This window comes from Ranitomeya imitator, chromosome 1 (assembly GCF_032444005.1).
Source record: "Ranitomeya imitator isolate aRanImi1 chromosome 1, aRanImi1.pri, whole genome shotgun sequence".
Lineage (NCBI taxonomy): Eukaryota > Metazoa > Chordata > Amphibia > Anura > Dendrobatidae > Ranitomeya > Ranitomeya imitator.
Window position 1 is genome coordinate 335,574,296 of NC_091282.1, and position 19,990 is coordinate 335,594,285.

Genomic DNA, 19,990 nt, shown 5'->3' on the forward strand with positions numbered 1-19,990 from the left:
AAGTTTAGTGTCCTTGTAACCCCTCTACTACACATCTTTTTAAAGGATACATGAAAACTTATTATTTTGTGATCGCTATTTCCCAAGTGACCCCCAACCCTTATATTTGATATGCGGTCTGGCCTGTTGGTTAATATTAGGTCTAGCAGTGCCCCCTTTCTTGTTGGGTCCTGAACCAGTTGTGAAAGGTAATTGTCTCTCATAGTTGTCAAAAACCGATTACCTTTGCTGGAACTGCAGGTTTCTGTTCCCCAATCTATTTCAGGGTAGTTGAAGTCCCCCATAATAATGACTTCTCCTTGAGTCGCAGCTTCATCTATTTGCTTTACGAGGATATTCTCCATTGCTTCCATTATTTTTGGAGATTTATAACAAACCCCTATCAGTAATTTATTATTTTTTCCCCCTCCCCTTATCTCCACCCACAGGGATTCTACATTTTCATTAAATTCACCTATATTATCGCGCAGGATGGGTTTTAAGGACGATTTTACATATAGACACATCCCTCCCCCTCGCTTATCTGTACGGTCATTTCGGAACAGGCTATAGCCCTGCAAGTTAACAGCCCAGTCATGGCTCTCATCCAGCCACGTTTCAGATATCCCCACCATGTCATAATTATGCTCCAACAACATTAGTTCTAATTCGTCCATTTTGTTGGCGAGGCTTCTGGCATTAGTATACATGCACTTTATGTTCCTCTCTGTACTTCTATTTCTTAAATTATTAACTGTTCTGACCCCACCCCCCATGCCACCGCCACCCCCAACTTCCTTATTTGTGCCCAGGTCTCTGTCTGCACTATCTTCCCCTCCTATAAAATGAATACCCTCCCCCCCAATTCCTAGTTTAAACACTCCTCCAACCTTCTAGCCATTCTCTCCCCCAGCACAGCTGCACCCTCCCCATTGAGGTGCAGTCCATCCCTAGCGTAGAGCCTGTAGCCAACTGAGAAGTCGGCCCAGTTCTGCAGGAACCCAAACCCCTCCTTCCTACACCAATTCTTGAGCCACTTATTAACCTCCCTAATCTCCCGTTGCCTCTCTGGCGTGGCACGTGGTACCGGCAGTATTTCGGAAAATACCACGTTGGAGGTCCTTGCTTTCAGCTTGCAGCCTAATTCCCTGAAATCATCTTTAAGGACCTTCCACCTACCTCTAACTTTGTCATTAGTGCCAATGTGCACCATGACCGCTGGGTCCTCACCAGCCCCTCCCAATAATCTGTCCACCCGATCAGCGATGTGTCGGACTCGAGCGCCAGGTAGGCAGCACACCGTTCGACGATCCCTGTCTTTGTGACAGATTGCCCTATCTGTTCCCCTAATAATTGAGTCGCCCACTACCAGCACCTGTCTGGCCTGCCCTGCTCTCCTATTTCCCTCCTTACTGGAGCAGTCACTCCTCCGGCTTTCAGAGGACATGCTTGGCTGCAGCAGTGCTACCCCTGTACTGGCACCCCCCTCATCTGCCAACTTAGCAAACTTATTGGGGTGTGCCAGGTCAGGACTAGCCTCCCTAGCACTCTTCCCTCTACCCCGCTTCCTAACTGTCACCCAGCTTCCTACTTCACCATCCTGCAGCTCCATCCTACCATCCCCCCCCTCATCTGTCCCATTGAGCGTCTGCTCCGTGAGCAGAAGACTCCTCTCCATATTGTCTATGGATCTCAGTGTTGCCAGCTGCACATTTAGAGTCAGAATCTGGGTTTCCAAATGCACAACGTGCTCACATCTCGCACAGCAGTATGCACCCTCGATCGGCTGCTCAAGGACTGCATACATGTGGCAAGACGTGCACTGGATGGCATTAACAAGAGTGAAGCACATTTCCTAATGGGGATTGCACCAGACAGAACAGTTCAATAAAAAAAAATAAAAATTAAATACAAAGTATTAATAAAAATCAGACAGCAATTCAGTAATTCCTCCCTTGGAAACTCCCTGACTCCAAAGTCACTGAATCACAAGTCACACTTACCGCCGTCCACACTTACGTTCAGGCCACACTCAGCTCGCTCACACTCGCTATGCTGAAGATTTTTTTTTCTCTCCCTTAACAGCAATCCACCTTGCTGTCCAAATGCACTTCCAAAAAGGACTGGAGCCCCAAACAGCTGCCCCTTATAAACCCTTAATTATGAGCCCCCACCCTAAGTTAACCCCTTATGAATATAGCTACCCCCAATTCAGCAACTCACACCAATTCACACAGGTATTTGTTAAAGGCTTTTCAAATACCTCTTCACTGAATCACAAGTCACACTTACCGCCGTTCACACTTACGCTCAGGCCACACTCAGCTCGCTCACACTCGCTATGCTGAAGATTTAAAGATTTTTTTTTTTTCTCTCCCTTAACAGCAATCCACCTTGCTGTCCAAATGCACTTCAAAAAAACAAAAAAAACTGGATTAGATGCAGTGAAAATAGAGATACACAGGTGGTATAGTTTGTTTTACAAGCGGGCTACTCTGCTGACATGCAGACACTGCTCCTAGGCCCTAAACTATTAACTGGATTAGATGCAGTGAAAATAGAGATACACAGGCGGTGTAGTTATTTTCACAGGCGTGCTACTCAGATGACTACTACTCAGACAATGCTACTAGCCCAAAAGGATTCGCTGAGCTAGATTACACTAAATTCTGTGAAAAACACTTGCACAGCACTGGCACAGACCTGCCTGGCAAACAGTGCTATGAACTGCTGTAACCTACCCTGAAAAGGACTGATATTACAACTAGTTCCGACTCCTCCCGACTCCCTAAAACCTATCTCTCTGACAATTCGCTCCAAAAAACACTTTGTCTGTATAGCGGCCACAGCAGCAGTGGTGCCATCTAACACAAAGCTGCAGCAGTGAGGAAATGGTGGTGACGGGGCAAATGGCTGGTTCTTATAGGGCAAGGGGGACATGTGACATACACAGCCAATGACACATGCCCTTGATTGTGTACATCACATACACATTGCTGTGTGTGTGCGCAATGCTGATAGGCTGAGAGACTGCATCTCCCCACTGTAAATGCGGGAAAGAAAAAAAATGGAAATCGGCGTTATTTCAGCACAGATCTATCCCCTGCCCCCCCTGCCCACTATACACTGAAACAGTCTATTAACAATGATAAACAGTTTTAATGTGCAAATCAAGTAAGGCTTTTGCTGAACGAACAGTTATCGAACAGAAACTCGAACAGCCGAATTTTAAGCATATTGTTCGGGTTTGTCAAACGACTCGAACACTGCCCAAAACAGCTCGAATTTGAGATTGGAGAAAAGTTTGACTCGAACACCGCTCATCTCTAGTAATGTATAGTAATGTAATGCATGATAGTCTTTCTAGTGCGTGACACTATCTCTAAGTGCAACATGTACGGATAAGGGGAAGGGAATGCAATACTAGGGAAGGGGGAATTCGAGACCCCCTAGGCAGATCTAATGTCACCCTGTCTGCCCTAATCATCCCTATATAGGTTCTGCACTTATCGCCGAGCAGGAACCTAATCCCTGCCTTACCCTGGTGATAAGCCCTGCATAGGGAAGGACAGGATGAGCACATGTCAATCCCCACTATGATAAAAGACAGCTGGGGTAGACAAAAAAGGGGAACACTTATCTTCAGAACACTCAGAGATGTAACACAGATGTCCTCCAGCAACAGCAAAGAGGAAGATAGTCAACTGCTCTAGCTCCAAGCCTCAACAGGAGGAAATAGAAATTTCACTGGCAACTCCCAGCAGCAGACTGGGAGTCTGTAACACCCAGGTCCAGGTCTGTCAATTAGAGCAGGTGAAAGGTCACCACCGGGTCAAAGAGTCAGAAGGGTTAAGAAGGTGTCTGCAAAGCCAAATGCAGAGACCTTCTGCAGCCAGATGCAGTGCGACTGTCTATAGCCTTTGACACACCTGTGACAGATAGGTGTTATAATGTCTGCCCAGAACCAGACTGCAGGGTCAGAGACAGTTTATGTTGGGACTAGCCCATAGTGGGAGTAGTCAGCTGCTAGGGACAGAGACAGTTCTTTATAGAACTTCAGTTAAGACCGAGTGTATAGAGTAAGAATGCATAGTACAAGCTATCTGATGATTGCAGCTTCAAGTCCCCTAAGGGGACTAACAAATACTGTTAAAAGTGAAATAAAAAGTTTTCAACATATGAAAAAATATAAAAGTTCAAATCACCCCCCAATCCCTCCATTAAAAATTAAGAAAAAGTTTAAATAAAAAAATGCTTTCATAAAAGTCCAACCTATTCAAAATATAAAATAAATTAATCTGATTAGTGAAAGGCGTAACAAGGAAAAAATAAGACCGCCAGAATGTTGGATTTTTGGCCGCCGCAATGAAAAAAATGTAATAATAGGTGATCAAAACATCATATCTATCCCAAAGTGACATTAATAAAACATTGACTTGGGGCACAAACAAGCCCTCAACGGGTCCATATCCCAAAAATGTAAAACATCATGGCGCATTTTTTCTTTTTACAAATTTCGTACTGACCTGGTCATTTGTAATTTAAAATGAATGTTGTAAATTAGAAAAAAAAACAGTTGCAGCATTGCAATTTTTTTCGCCACATTTAGAATTTTTTTCCAGTACACGACATGAGTGTTACAGAGTTACCATGACAGTGTGGAGCCAGAAGACCACATTGTCCGATTGCTCCTACTCCGGCACTGAGAAAAAGCACATCTTCATTTTAATGGTGTATATTCCTTCTGGCAGAACAGGGGTTAATCGGATATGTTGGATATCTCTGTGCTTGCAGCTAAGCTCGGTTAGTCATGCCTTTCACCTTTATAATCTGGGCTCTGATACAAATCTTTGTCAGAGCTAGCATTTACTGCATGGCTAATGGAGGTAGAGGAGTTCTTATGAGAAGAAAGGTTGGAGGAGTTGTTAGTGACTGTTGCTTGGTTTATATGTGTGTTATTCCCTATCCTTTATTTTGGTTAATTGCCCTACCTCCACACCCCGATGCATTCCTCTGTTATTTGTGAGTGAATATTTTTTTGGCCTAGAGTTTCCTGTTAACCCTTGCTTGTGTTGCCATGTTTGTAAGGTTGGTGTACTACGGGGCATGGTAGCGCCCCTCTTCCCTGGATGGGGAAAAGAGAACAGATGGAGGGTTAACTCAGGAGATAAGGCAAGGGTGGAGGCCCTGGCATCTTCACCTTCAGAAGTATCCGGGGAAGTAGGTCGAGCTAAGGCACCCCCAAGTGTTAGGGATAGGGAAGGAGCCCCTAGTCCCAGGTGAAAGGGGCCTAATATGCGCCATTTTAAAAAACTTATCCACCATAACTAAAATAACCTTTTTACCGGCGGACGAAGGGAGATCCATGATGAAATTCACAGATAAATGAGTCCATAGTTGGTCAGGAATAGTTAATGGTAAAAGAGCCCCACATACACGAGTATGAGGGCTCTTAGAATATGGACAGACACTACAAGAGAACACAAAGTCAGATACATCACTACGCAACCTTGGCCACCAGAAACAATAAGAAAGGAGGTCCAAGGTCGCCTCACTACATGGGTGACAAGCAATAGCTGTGTTATAGATAGCATACATAGTTGTATTTCCGTTCCATCCTGTTTAAATTTCTAATTTGGCGCTCATAGCTGGAAACCGTATTTTAGATAGAGGAACTCCAGGCGGGAAAAAAATTGTAACATGCTCCAGAACAGATCATATTACAGAACAAGTCTTCACATAATGTTGCTGATGCATGGCATGAAAGGAGTATGTGGTATTTTAAATACCATACTTAGAGGGTTTATATTGGCTGTGGCTTCAATTTTCTTGTGTTCTCCTTACAAGGTTATCCCAAAAACAGCAAATCAAGCGGTTTATCTTATTTTTTAAATGTTTAGTGTTGTTATATGAATTGGAGGTATGATAAGGGCACTATATACAGTTTTATGAGGCACTGTATAGAAGAATTATTAAAACACTGATTGGCAGTATTGTTTGGGCAGTGCTGAATACTGTAGGGAAACATGATTTAGATTTTGATTTGGAACAACAGTTTATTTGATAGTCTATAGTGTTTAGTTATAAACATTTCAGGTAAAGAGTTAATACTTTGCAAGTTCCCCAAAACCCTTATTTTATATAAAACTTGCCCTGGTCATAGATCCCAGTTTTGTTATAAGCAGGAGGTTCTGAGGCTTAGGCCGGTGTCACACTTGCAACTGCAATGCGAGAAACTCGCTTACGTCTCTCGCCTCAATACCCGACACTGCCGCCGGCACTCAGGACTGGAGTGTGCAGTTGCATATATTTGTATGCAGCTGAATGCTCTCATCCGAACCACCAGAGGCAGTGCTTGGTATTGAGGTGCGAGTTTCTCGCATTGCACAGTTGCAACTGTGCCCCCGGCCTTAGAATGAATGTCTTCTACTAAACATCTGTAATCGCTCTATTTGATTACAAACTTCTGAATCCTTACAGTGCACCTTCAACACGCCGACAGGATTCTGCATTCATGTATAAAATTTGCATTCATGTGATCACATCATTCTGATGGTCGAGTGGGAGAATTTTTAACTTTTATCTGTTTTAGTATTTTTATTTGCTTTTTTACTTTTTTAACAATCAACCACAGACCACAACAAAGCTGAATGTGCAGCCCGGGGAAACAAAGAGTCTGTAAAGCAAACCGTGAAAAACTTTGAATGAAAACCAAATTTCACTAATTATCTTGATGTCCGAATACATTCGTTTATGTAAAAAAAAAAAAAACAGCCCTTATAAATAAAGTCATTTTCTATAAGATTTTCTATTCAGTGAGATGAAATTGCAGCAATAGGAGACGCCTATGAATGTACAGTATAAGGACAAATCCTTTTTTCCATCTCTATTTACAGCATATTCTTTTTCAGGAATGTTGCATTATTGTTTCTTTAATAATAAGCAAAACTATTAACCTTTGAAACTTCTTGCCTTCATTTAATATGCACTTATAATGAGCTGCATGAGAAATTTAATAAAAGTATTCAAATCACGGTGTAACACAGCAGAAATGTTTCAACAGCACAGTAAATTTGTTTTTAACACAAGACAAGAGGTGTGAATGTGAAAATCCACTTAACTTTGTGTGTAGGAGCTTCATTTAAGGCGGGTGTTAATGAAAGCCTGGAAACCTTTTTTTTTGACAGCATTAAATGTGTCATGTAAAAAAATGAGTTTAGCACTTAAAATTGCTGAAGTCTCTAAATCGCATCAGATCTTGTTTAAATTTCCAATGGAAAATGTGCTGTCGATCTATAACTTATGAAAAGTATCCCTTGAAGGTATTATCTGAGACTATTTAATTATTTACTAAACGCCTAAGACCTAACAGGTCGGTTACAAACCATTTCTGCCAGCGATTCAACAGCTTTTGCTGACATCATGTGCCTAACTATGGGGACCTTGCTGTCAATCAGCATGACATCAGCAGTCACGCCCCATGGACAGAGCAGCCTGAAAGAAAAAGAGCTGCTCTGTTGATATGGAGCAGCTGAATTGTCGGTAGGAGTGGTCAATGACCATTATGTGCCAGAGCCCGATAAAACAGGCAGGTAATTAGCAGTTACCTGCCTTGTTAGTTTTCATAACAATTAAAAAAAACGGCTGTTTATTCCAGAAGCAACACCTGTCCATAGGATCTGTCTGGTATTACAGTCCAGCTCTATTAAAGTGACCAAGGCAGAGCTGCAAAACCACAGACGACCTGTGGACAGGAGTGGCAATATTTTTTAGAAGACACTAGTCATGATTCTTTAATATTGTACAAGCCCTGTAAGTTACATTAAAATCTCTTGAATACAGTGCCTTGCAAAAGTATTTGTCCCTCTAGAACTTTTCAACCTTTTCCCACATATCATGCTTCAAACATAAAGATACCAAATACCATTTTTGGTGAAGAATCAACAAGTGGAACACAATTGTTAAGTTAAACGAAATTTATTGGTTATTTAAAATTTTTGTGGAAATTCAAAAACTGAAAAGTGGGGAGTGCAATATTATTCGGCCCCTTTACTTTCAGTGCAGCAAACTCACTCCAGAAGTTCATTGTGGATCTCTGAATGACCTAATGTTGTTCTAAATGCCTAATGATGATAAATATGATCCACCTGTGTAATCAAGTCTCTGTATAAATGCACCTGCTCTTTGATAGTCTCAGGGTTCTGTTTGACGCACAGAGAGCATCATGAAGACCAAGGAACACAACAGGCAGGTCCGTGACACTGTTGTGGAGAAGTTTAAAGCTGGATTTGGATTCAAAATGATTTCCAAAACTTTAAACATCCCAAGGAGCACTGTGCAAGCGATCATAATGAAATGGAAGGAGTATCCTACCACTGCAAATCTAGCAAGACCCAGCCGTCCCTCTAAACTTTCATCTCAGACAAGGAGAAGACTGATCAGAGATGCAGCCAAGAGGCCCATGATCACTCTGGATGAACTGCAGAGATCTACAGCTGAGGTGGGACAGTCTGTCCATAGGACAACAATCAGTCGTACACTGCACAAATCTGGCCTTTATGGAAGAGTGGCAAGAAGAAAGCCATTTCTCAAAGATATCCATAAAAAGTGTCATTTAAAGTTTGCAAGCCACATGGGAGACACACCAAACATGTGGAAGAAGGTGCTCTGGTCAGATGAAACCAAAATCAAACTTTTTGGCAACAATGCCAAACGATAGGTTTGGCATAAAGGCAACACAGCTCATCACCCTGGACACACCATACCCACTGTCAAATATGGTGGTGGCAGCAACATGATTTGGGCCTGCTTTTCTTCAGCAGGGACAGGGAAGATGGTTAAATATTGATGGGAAGATGGATGGAGCCAAATACAGGACCATTCCTGAAGAAAACCTGTTGGAGTCTGCAAAAGACCTGAGACTGGGACGGAGATTTGTCTTCCAACAAGACAATGATCCCAAACATAAAGCAAAATCTACAATGGAATGGTTCACAAATAAACATATCCAGGTGTTAGAATGGCCAAGTCAAAGTCCAGACCTCAATCCAATCGAGAATCTGTGGAAAGAGCTGAAAACTGCTGTTCACAAGCGATCTCCATCAAACCTCACTGAGCTCGAGCTGTTTGCCAAGGAAGAATGGGCAAGAATTTCAGTCTCTCGATGTACAAAACTGACAGAGACATACCCCAAGCGACTTGCAGCTGTAATCGCAGCAAAAGGTGGTGAGTTGCCCATCAGGGCTGTGGTGTACTCAGTACCGGTTCGGTACTTAAAGGGACGTGTCACGGCGGTTGCGACCAGGTCCATGGCGCTGGGTGCCCATGTTAAAGGGATAGTCTTTAAAGGGATTTGTAGAAATAAGGAAAGTTTGTGATGCCTCCTGTGGTATTCGGTCAGGGGTGACCGACGCTGCTTAAAGGGGTCCTCTGGGGTGATGTTATGGCAGCCGGATGGTATAACCTCCCACAGGAGAAGTAGGTCCCCAGGGTTCCTTGTGTATTTGGCAGGCATGGTGAATGCCGAAAATAATTGGAGGACACAGGGTTGCAGTCTTTACCTGGTTTACTGAGATGGTATTCAGCCTTACTCCAGGGTACTGGTAACAGGTGTAGCTGGAGTCCAGGCAGCCTGAAGACAGGTCAGTTTGGGAGCCTTCCACTATGCGCTGGTCTGTGGTCCCTTGCTGCCTGTAGCTCTCTAACAAGGTCCTCTTTCTTCCCTGTCCAGGGACAGTACCTGCACAGTAGGCAACTTGAGCTGTCTCTTTTGGGTCTCTGTTCATGGCGACTCTGGACTCTGATTGCTGCTGTACCTAAATTATTGTGTGGGCAAGTCCCTTTTAGTATCCTGCCCTCTGGTTCTGTTGTGGGCTTGCAGTCCCTCTCAGCCTTGGACTCTCGGTACCCGGTTTCTTGCTCAGCTTAGAGAGGCCCAGTAGCCATCTTTCTCTAGCTCCTAAGTCCCTCTGTGCTCCTTCACTGTCTGCTACCAACTGTCAACTGTCTGCTTGTCTGCCTAGCAACTGCCTAGCAACTGACTCATCCTCCCAATCAGTGAGAGCAGCTCCCCTCAAGTCAGGTGTAGAGCTCCCCCTTCTGGCCTGGAGTCAGAATGTGTTGCATGTAAGGTTACCTGCCAAAGGGATTTCTCCTGTCTCCAGGCATGGCATTATCCTCCCCGAGAGGAAGGCAATACCACTGTGGTAACTGAACTCCTGGGGTGCCGCAGTGGCGCAACAAAGTATTAAGTTAAAGGGGCCGAATAATATTGCACGCCCCACTTTTCAGTTTTCGAATTTCCACATAAATTTAAAATAACCAATAAATTTCATTCAAATTCACAATTGTGTTCCACTTGTTGTTGATTCTTCACCAAAAATTTACATTTGGTATCTTTATGTTTGAAGCAAGATATGTGGGAAAAGGTTGAAAAGTTCCAGGGAGCCGAATACTTTCGCAAGGCACTGTACGCCCATAAGTGTCTATTAGTAGAAATCACCTGAAATATTACGAAGTATAATCTGATTTTCATCCAGAAAATGTGGATGAAAATCGTCTAAATGCCATACATGTGGTATCCATGTGTCTGTAATTTATGAAATCCATGTAGAATCCGTGTGACATCCATTTCTAGACACCTACATTTTAAAATGTACAGTATATAATTAAATACCATTTTCTAGGTTAATCATTGCAGTATATCCGTAAAAATTGCATGTAGTATAGCTGACGTCTGTATAATATACTGATCTGAACCCCTTAGGGCTCATTCAGATGAGCACATGATACAGACATGTACTGTCCAAATAATAGTCGGACATCACACTAGCCAATGTAATTCAATTGTTCAGATAACCATTTTTTTCACATGGACTGAGTGTCCGTGTGGATAAAATCGTTATATGCATTATTCTCTTCCAAGTATCAGAGGACACTAGCCCATTCAAGTCTATGGATGAGTGTCCAATGCTATTCAATGAGGCAGTGCAGTTCTGTGTATTTTTTACTCAGCCGAATTCGGCAAAAAAGAAAAAAGAAAAATCACAGCATGGTGCAATTTCACTATAAAAGAGGACAGTGTGAGAAAAAAAATTGCATGCCTTACTGACCATCATTATAGCATCCAATTTGCATGGATATATTACAATTCTGTAGCGTAGGAAACTGTAAAGGTACGGTCACATTTAGCGACGCTGCAGCGATCTAGACAACGATCCCGATCGCTGCAGCGTCGCTGTGTGGTCGCTGGAGAGCTGTCACATAGACAGCTCTCGAGCGACCAACTATGCGAAGTCCCCTGGTAACCAGGGTAAACATCGGGTTACTAAGCGCAGGGCCGCACTTAGTAACCCGATGTTTACCCTGGTTACCAGTGCTTATGTAAAAAAAAACAAACACTACATACTAACATTCCGGTGTATGTCCCCAGGCGTTCTGCTTTCCTGCACTGACTGTGAGCGCCGGCCGGCCGTAAAGCACAGCGGTGATGTCACCGCTGTAATCTGCTTTACGGCTGGCCGGCGCTGACAGTGCAGGGAAGCAGAACGCCGAGGGACGCGACAGACACCGGAATGTAAGTATGTAGTGTTTGGGTTTTTTTACATTTACACTGGTAACCAGGGTAAATATCGGGTTACTAAGCACGGCCCTGCGCTTAGTAACCCGATGTTTACCCTGGTTACCAGTGAAGACATCGCTGAATCGGCATCACACACGCCGATTCAGCGATGTCTGCGGGAGATCCAGCGACGAAATAAAGTTCTGGACTTTCTGCTCCGACTGACGATGTCACAGCAGGATCCTGATCGCTGCTGCGTGTCAAACACAGCGAGATCGCTATCCAGGACGCTGCAACGTCACGGATCGCTAGCGATATCGTTGTGAAGTTGGTCAGTGTGAAGGTACCTTAAATGGTCCTGTAAATGATAAATAGCTGCTGAGTAAAGAAACTAATTGCATTAAGACAGCACACAGATGACAAGTGAGAAAGAATCATCCCACTCTCCTGGATGAGAAGTGTAATTGAACCCTTAGGGCAGAGACAGACTGCCGTATTTCTAGTGCGAGAATCGCATTGTAAACCTCGTACTGACTGTCGGCTTTCCTGACCTGAGCTTGACAGCTGCATAGAAATACATCATACTGTCTTGCTCAGGTCAGGAAAGGTGCCGGCCAGTACGAGCAGTGAGATGCAATTCTCGCACGAGAAATACGGCAGTCTGTCCCTGCCCTTACTTGGACTCTCCCTGCGGTGCTCCCTCTGATGTCTGGTGGCCGGCGCCCTGTGACACAGCACTGGTCACATGTAGGTAAGGCCGGCCATGAGTCCATACAGCACAAACTGTATATGGACCATGTTTCCAGGTGTTTGAATTCCAGAATTAGACACTGCTAAATATCCACTTAGTAAACTCACCCCTGAAAGTTATGGTAACGCCTTCCAGCTAATTGATAAAATAGCTCAACATCACTTTTTGTTTATCAAGGTACAGAAAAACCTCCAAAGTGATCAAAATGTCATATGTGGTTCACAATTGTACCAATAAAAATTTCAAGCCATCCTAGAAAAAACAAGTCTCCACATAGCTCAGTCATTGAAAAATGAAAAAATTTTTTGTTCTTATAACATGGGCATGATTCATATTATAGCATGACTCTCAGATCATGATTTTTAGCAAAAAAAAAGTATTTATTTGTGCAAAGTAGTGTAAACATAAATTAGACATTTGACATTAATATAATTTTATTAACCCAGAATAATAGCAAGGTTGGAAAAAGCAAGAAAAGCCACATGTACTCCAAAAGGCTACTAATGAAAACTCATTAAGGGCTCACTCACGCTGACGTACAATATGGAGGAATGCAATGCGAGAAAACATTGCATTGTATTCTGACCAATGTTATTAAATGAGTCAGCGATTATCTGCGAGTTTTTCCTCAGTTCTAACTGGACTGAGGAAAAAATTGTAGCATGATTGTAGCATGCTGCGATTTCCCCACTGTAGATATCGTGTAGATACCTAATTTCACCAGTCCCCTACATATTATAAACTTGCACCCTATAGTGCCTTTCATGTGGAGTTTATTCTACAACTATTTAGGCTTGTTTAACCTAATAAATAAATTATTAAAAGATCACATACCCCCCCATTTTTAATAACCAGCATAGGTAAAGCATACAGCTGTGAGCTGATATTATCAAGCTGGTCAGGTTCATGTTATTGTACCCTGCCCAGCCTAAAAATACCAGCCCTCAGCTGCCCGAGAAGTGGCACATCACCTTAGATGCGCCAATATTAGCTCTTTGCCCGGTTCTTCATGATTGCCCTGGTGTGGTGTCAATTGGAGTAATGGTAGTTGGGGTTGATGTCAGCTGTGATTTGTCAAAAATCACAGCTGGCATCAAGCCCTGGGGTTAGTAATGCAAAGTTGTTTATCAGACACCCCCATTACTAACCCAGTAAACAAAAAATAAAAGCAAACACACAAAAGCACTTTATTTGAAAAAAACATATCCTGACTATTTTCCTGGTTTCTAAATTTAATTAAAAAAAAGAGATGCAGGTCCACTGTAGTCCTAGGAGTCCACAAATGAAAACCTGAAAAACATAATGAGATAAATAAAGACAATACACTGTCTCTTATTCACCAATTTATTAGAAAACAAAAAGTTCTGATGCAGGTCCAACATAGTCCTTAGAGTTCCCATGATGATCCCCAAATCCTACATCCAAAAGCTATGGAGCCTTGTTCAGAGAGCGAAGCTCCATAGGCTTTGGGAGCAGCCACTCGGCGATACCTGGCAGCTCTGAACAGTGGTGATGTTAGTAAGTACACCGCTCATCAATCAGAATCACCCGTGTTATAGAGGGCAGTGTGACTCTGCAATTCCAATAAGTGATATAGTTACAGTGAACTCAAAGTGGCTGTTGCTATAGCCTATGGAGTTTTTAATAAATCGGAGAACCAGATAAAGTGTTGGGGAGTGTTTTTTCAAATAAAATGTGTTTTTATTTTTTGACTAGATGGTGGCCCGATTCTAACGCATCGGGTATTCTAGAATATGCATGTCCACGTAGTATATTGCACAGCCCACATAGTATATTGCCCAGCCACATAGTATATTGCCCAACCACATAGTATATTGCCCAGCCACGTAGTATATTGCCCAGCCACGTAGTATATTGCCCAGCCACGTAGTATATTGCCCAGTCACGTAGTATATTGCCCAGTCACGTACTATATTGCCCAGTCACATAGTATATTGCCTAGCCACGTAGTATATTGCCCAGCCACGTAGTATATTGCCCAACCACATAGTATATTGCCCAGCCACGTAGTATATTGCCCAGCCACGTAGTATATTGCCCAGCCACGTAGTATATTGCCCAGTGACATAGTATATTGCCCAGTGATATAGTATATTGCCCAGCCACGTAGTATATTGCCCAGCCACATAGTACATTGCCCTGTCACGTAGTATATTGCCCAGTGACGTAGTATATTGCCCAGCCACGTAGTATATTGCCCAGCCACGTAGTATATTGCCCAGCCACGTAGTATATTGCCCAGCCACGTAGTATATTGCCCAGCCACGTAGTATATTGCCAAGTTACGTAGTATATTGCCCAGTGATGTAGTATACAGCACAGAGCCACGTAGTATATTGCATAGGGACGTAGTATACAGCACAGAGCCACGTAGCATATTGTCCAGCCACATAGTATATTGGCCAGTCACGTAGTATATTGCCCAGCCATGTATGTCACAGGTTAAAAAATAAACATATACTCACCTTCCAAGGGAGCCCTTGTAGTCATGTCGCCTGTGTGCGGTGCACTCGGCAGCTTCCGGTCCAGGGTTGGTAGCACAGGACCCGTGATGATGTCGCGGTCACATGACCGTGATGTCATGGCAGGTCCTTCTCACGCAGGCGCGCAGGACCAATGATGAGGTCGCGGTCACATGAGCATCGCGAGGAGCGGGAAAGGCGGTGGAAGGTGAGTATATAATGATTTTTTATTTTTTTATTATTTTTAACATTAGATCCTTTTACTATTGATGCTGCATAGGCAGCATCAATAGTAAAAACTTGGTCACACAGGGTTAATAGCGGAGGTAACGGAGTGAGTTACCCACGGCATAACGCAGTCCGTTACCGCTGGCATTAACCCTGTGTGAGCGGTGACTGTGGGGAGTATGGAGCGGGCGCCGGGCACTGACTGCAGGGGAGTAGGGAGGGACTAATCGGACTGTGGCCGTCGCTGATTGGTCAATCAGCGACTTGGATTCCATGACAGACAGAGGCCGCGACCAATGAATATCCGGGACAGACAGATGGAAGTGACCCTTAGACAATTATATAGTAGATTACTGGGTTAGTAATGGGTGTGTCTGATAGACAGTGCTCCAATTCTAACCTCAGGGCTTGATGGCAGCTGTGGTTTTTTAACAAATCACAGCTGCCAACGCACCAGGGCAATCTGGAAGAGCCATGCAAAGCATCAGAATTGGCGCATTCTCCCCCTTATTTGTTTTATAGCTCTATATGAGCGACTTGCTATCCAGGTACTCATTAGTCCCGTATAGCTTACACTTTCTTGCTTGCGTTCTATTCTATTCTTAGTGGCCTACTGTCTGCAATTTTATCTGTGATTTTATCCATGTATTTATTTTGACATCGTTACTGTTCTCCCATTCTAGTCCCTGCACACCAGCTATCCCAGTCTCGTCATACACGCCCCAGACGGACTTACTACTTTTTCTTCACCCACAAGGTAATCACCCACCGTGTATGTGTACTATAGTATCCAATTAGGCTAAGCGCAGGTACAAATACTGTAATATACAGTTTCTTTGTCTATAGTTCCTATCCTTCTCCTCTGTGTGGTGAGGAGCAGTACCCGCAGCTACCTCCATCTATCTCACAAGCGCCGCTAGTACATATACTATTGTATCTTTATGTTTATCTGTTCTATCTATTATATATCTAATATATTTCTATCATTTATCTATCTATATATTCATATAAGATTTATTTATTTATTTTACTCACTTTTATAATGCCATTAATGCCACAGCACTTTACATACATTATTGGTTTGTAAACTAGCTTTAATTTACATTGTGTATAATAGTATGTAAAAGATGATGTTAAAAATGCATTACGTACAGATGTCATACGGATGCTAGTGAGTAAAAAAATTGCACGCTCGCTTTGCACTCGCATGACATAAATTCAAGCATACCGATTCCACTTATACAAACGATTTTTTTATACACAAATGTGAGCAAGCGCTTCCTCATCCTACCATACAAATACAATCATGCAACCGTGCCAACGAAAAATGTAAAATAATGGCTGTCAGAATATGGCATCTGTTTCTTATGCTGTTATTGATCCATGTAAGCTGCTTCCTGCATTATTTCCCCATATACGGTATTTATTGCCCCCTAATTTGCCAATTTTTTTCTCTTATCTTTCCCATTCTTACCTTATCAGTCTTTATTATAATATAAATGAATAAAAATATTTGAAAACAAAAATATAAGGTGTATTTATTAAGTAACTGCAGTGTACTTTTGGCATGTCCAATGCAGATAGGCTTCAGAAAATGCTTTTTTCCCAGCTGACAACATTAGGGCAAGATTTACCTGCAAGTACATTTGGCCTTGGTGTAAGGGTGCTACCATGAATAAACTATCCTACGGCCTCTCTTCTCTTTCCATTGGCATGCAAAGTAATTTGTCTTAGATACTCAATGTCAACATGTTTGTTCAAGGAGAGCGACTGCAAAGTTGTCTGTTTTGTGCCCAGAAAAAATGATGATTTTTTCCCATTTGTATTGTCATCCATGTGCAATCTCTACGCCATCGGTCTGCCTATTTTTTATGTTAATATGGTATCCATGTGACTATTCTGTGCATCCATATGGCATCTGCTTTCTGCATGAACAATTTAATAAATAATAAAAGACAAATGCAGTGTCCAATCAGTGTAATGGTAACATGCAGTCATGGACAAAAGTGTTGAAACCCTTGAAACACTTGAAAATATTTCAGAAAATCTATTTCACCCAGAAAATTATTGCAATTACTCATGTTTTGTTATACACTTGTTCATTTCTTTTGTGTGTATTGGAACAACACAATAAAAAGGTAAATTGGACATAATCTCACCCAAAACTCAAAAATGGGGTGGACAGAATTGTTGGCACCTTTCTAAAACTGTGGGTAAACAACTTTGTGTCAAGCATGTGATGCCCGTTTAAACTCACCTGTGGCAAGTAACAGGTGTGGGCAATATGAAAATCACACCTGAAACCAGATAAAAAGGGGAGAAGTGGGAAAAAAAGCATGACGTATGGTTGGTAACCCATATGTGATACATTGTTTATATGCATATAATAGGCAAGTCTGTTCCAGAATACCGATCAAAGTAGTGCATGCTGCAATATTTAAATTATTGATCTGTATGTATAAATGCACTGCGTTTTACCTGTGGATAACCCGCAGATTTACTGTGGATTTTCTGCATTTTTTGTGTGGATTTTACCTGCTGTTTTACACCTGCGGATTCCTATTGAGGAGCAGGTGTAAAACTCTGCGGAATCCGCACAAGGAATTGACATGCTGCGGAAAATAATCTTCAGGGTTTCCGCACTGTATTTTCCGCACCATGGGCACAGCGGATTTGGTTTTCCATAGGTTTACATGGTACTGTAAACCACATGGAAGACTGCTGCGAATCTGCCGTGCCTAATCCGCTGCGGATCCGCAGCCAAATCCGCAACGTGTGCACATATCCTTAAAGTGAACCTGTGACCCCCAAAATCGAAGGTGAGCTAAGCCCACCAGCATCAGGGGCTTATCTACAGCATTCTGTAATGCTGTAGATAAGTCCCTGATGTATCCTGAAAGATGAGAAAAAGAGGTTAGATTATACTCACCCAGGGGCGGTCCTGCTGCGGTCCAGGTCCGATGGGTGTCGCGGTCAGGTCCGGGGCCTCCCATCTTCTTATGATGACATCCTCTTCTTGTCTTCACGCTGCGGCTCCGGCGCAGGCATATTTTGTCTGCCCTGTTGAGAGCAGACAAAGTACTGCAATGTGCAGGTGCCGGGCCTCTCTGACCTTTCCCGGCACCTGCGCACTGCAGTACTTTGCTCTGCCCTCAACAGGGCAGACAAAATACGCCTGCGCCGGAGCCGCAGCGTGAAGACAAGAAGAGGACATCATCGTTAGAAGATAGGAGGCCCCGGACCGGACCACAATGCCCATCGGACCAGGACCGCAGCGGGACCGCCCTTGGGTGAGTATAATCTAACCTCTTTTTCTCATCTTTCAGGATACATCGGGGGACTTATCTACAGCATTACAGAATGCTGTAGATAAGCCCCTGATGCCGGTGGGCTTAGCTCACCTTGGTTTTTTTGGGGTGACAGATTCCCTTTAATGTGCTGTCCGTATGCTATCAGTTTTGCATACAGATGTCTGAGCGAGCCCTAAATGTTTTAAAGTGAATAAATGGCACAGATTTGGAAGCTAATGGGGGATATTTACTAATCTTGATATGCCACTGTAGCATGAAATGTTTTACTAACATAGTGCATACTGATTGAGGAATATGTTTCATTTACAGAACTATCCCATTTTCTGCCTAGCATACATTCATTAGGGCCATGTTCACACAGTATTTGGTCAATTTTTTACATCAGTATTTGTAAGCCAAAACCTGAAGTGGAAAAGTCAGAGGAAAAGTATACGGATATATATACGGACCGATTTGTCTATCACAAGTGGAAATGAGCCCTAATAGAAACATATGCACCACTTCTGTATTTATCACCCACTGCTGGTTTTGGCTTACAAATACTGATGTAAAAAACTCAACAAATACTCTACATGCGTGTGGCCTAACAGTTCTCATGGGAAATTAGCAAAAAATATTTTTTTTTATTATATTAAATGGCAGACACATGCAGCTGCATTGTATGGGCATCTAGCTGTATATACCTATCTATGTATCTCTATATATTCTATAGGCTACTTATCCGAAACACTGGAAAAAATGGGAATTTTCTCAAGTAGTTAAGTCAGATAACAATCAATATTGCTGTGGTAAGTTTGCTCTATGTACGTTAGTTTTTATATTCATGGCTGCTTTAGCTAAAAGACAAATTAAAATGTATGAATAAAATATTTGTGATCAATTTATGACTATACAGTGTTAAAAAAATATTTCTATTTCTAATGAAAGAAACAATGTATGCTTTTACAGTAATGATCTGGCTATAGATAGAAATAGGAGGAATCCTTTGTTTCTTTCCCAAGTGTATGTATGTATGTGCATGCTTTTTATCTTTGCTACATGAATAAAACATTTCAAAGTTTTTGTAAGGCAAATACATGTTTCTTTTCTTTCCTCCTCATATGAATCCCACTCAGTGGAATATTTTATTTTTAAGTATGATTGATAGGTAAGAAAGTTTTGAAATATTTTTTTTTTCATCTGCCTTCAGAAGGAGTTGCTTAAGTCATCAGTGGAGCACACAAAAAATGTGTAAAAAGCTAGAAAATTATAGGTGTTTCATAAAAAACACAGAGGCCCTTTGTCTTTTTTTGAAGAAGTAAAATTGCCTTTTTTTTCCTACGTTTTTTTTTTCTATACCGTAATTTCCTTAAGAAAAAAACACAACTTACTTGAAATTGCATAGGGGGATTTAACAATACCCCAGTGGTAATCACTAACAAGTCTCATTTTGGACTGAATTTGACAGCGAGATTTGATTGCCTTTCTATAATCAGACTGAAATCTATGTTCCTGGGAGAATAAATGATTTTCGGGAGGGGGTGAAGAGAGGAGAGAGGCTCGTTAGTTGTTATTATCCAAGGGATGGCTACACCCTCAGCAACTCTGAAGTAAAATGCTTTAAACAGAATTGTGGCTAGAATTAACCCTGTGATTTTTAAAGACGCAAATGCTCTTTCATGATACATTCTGGTCCCAT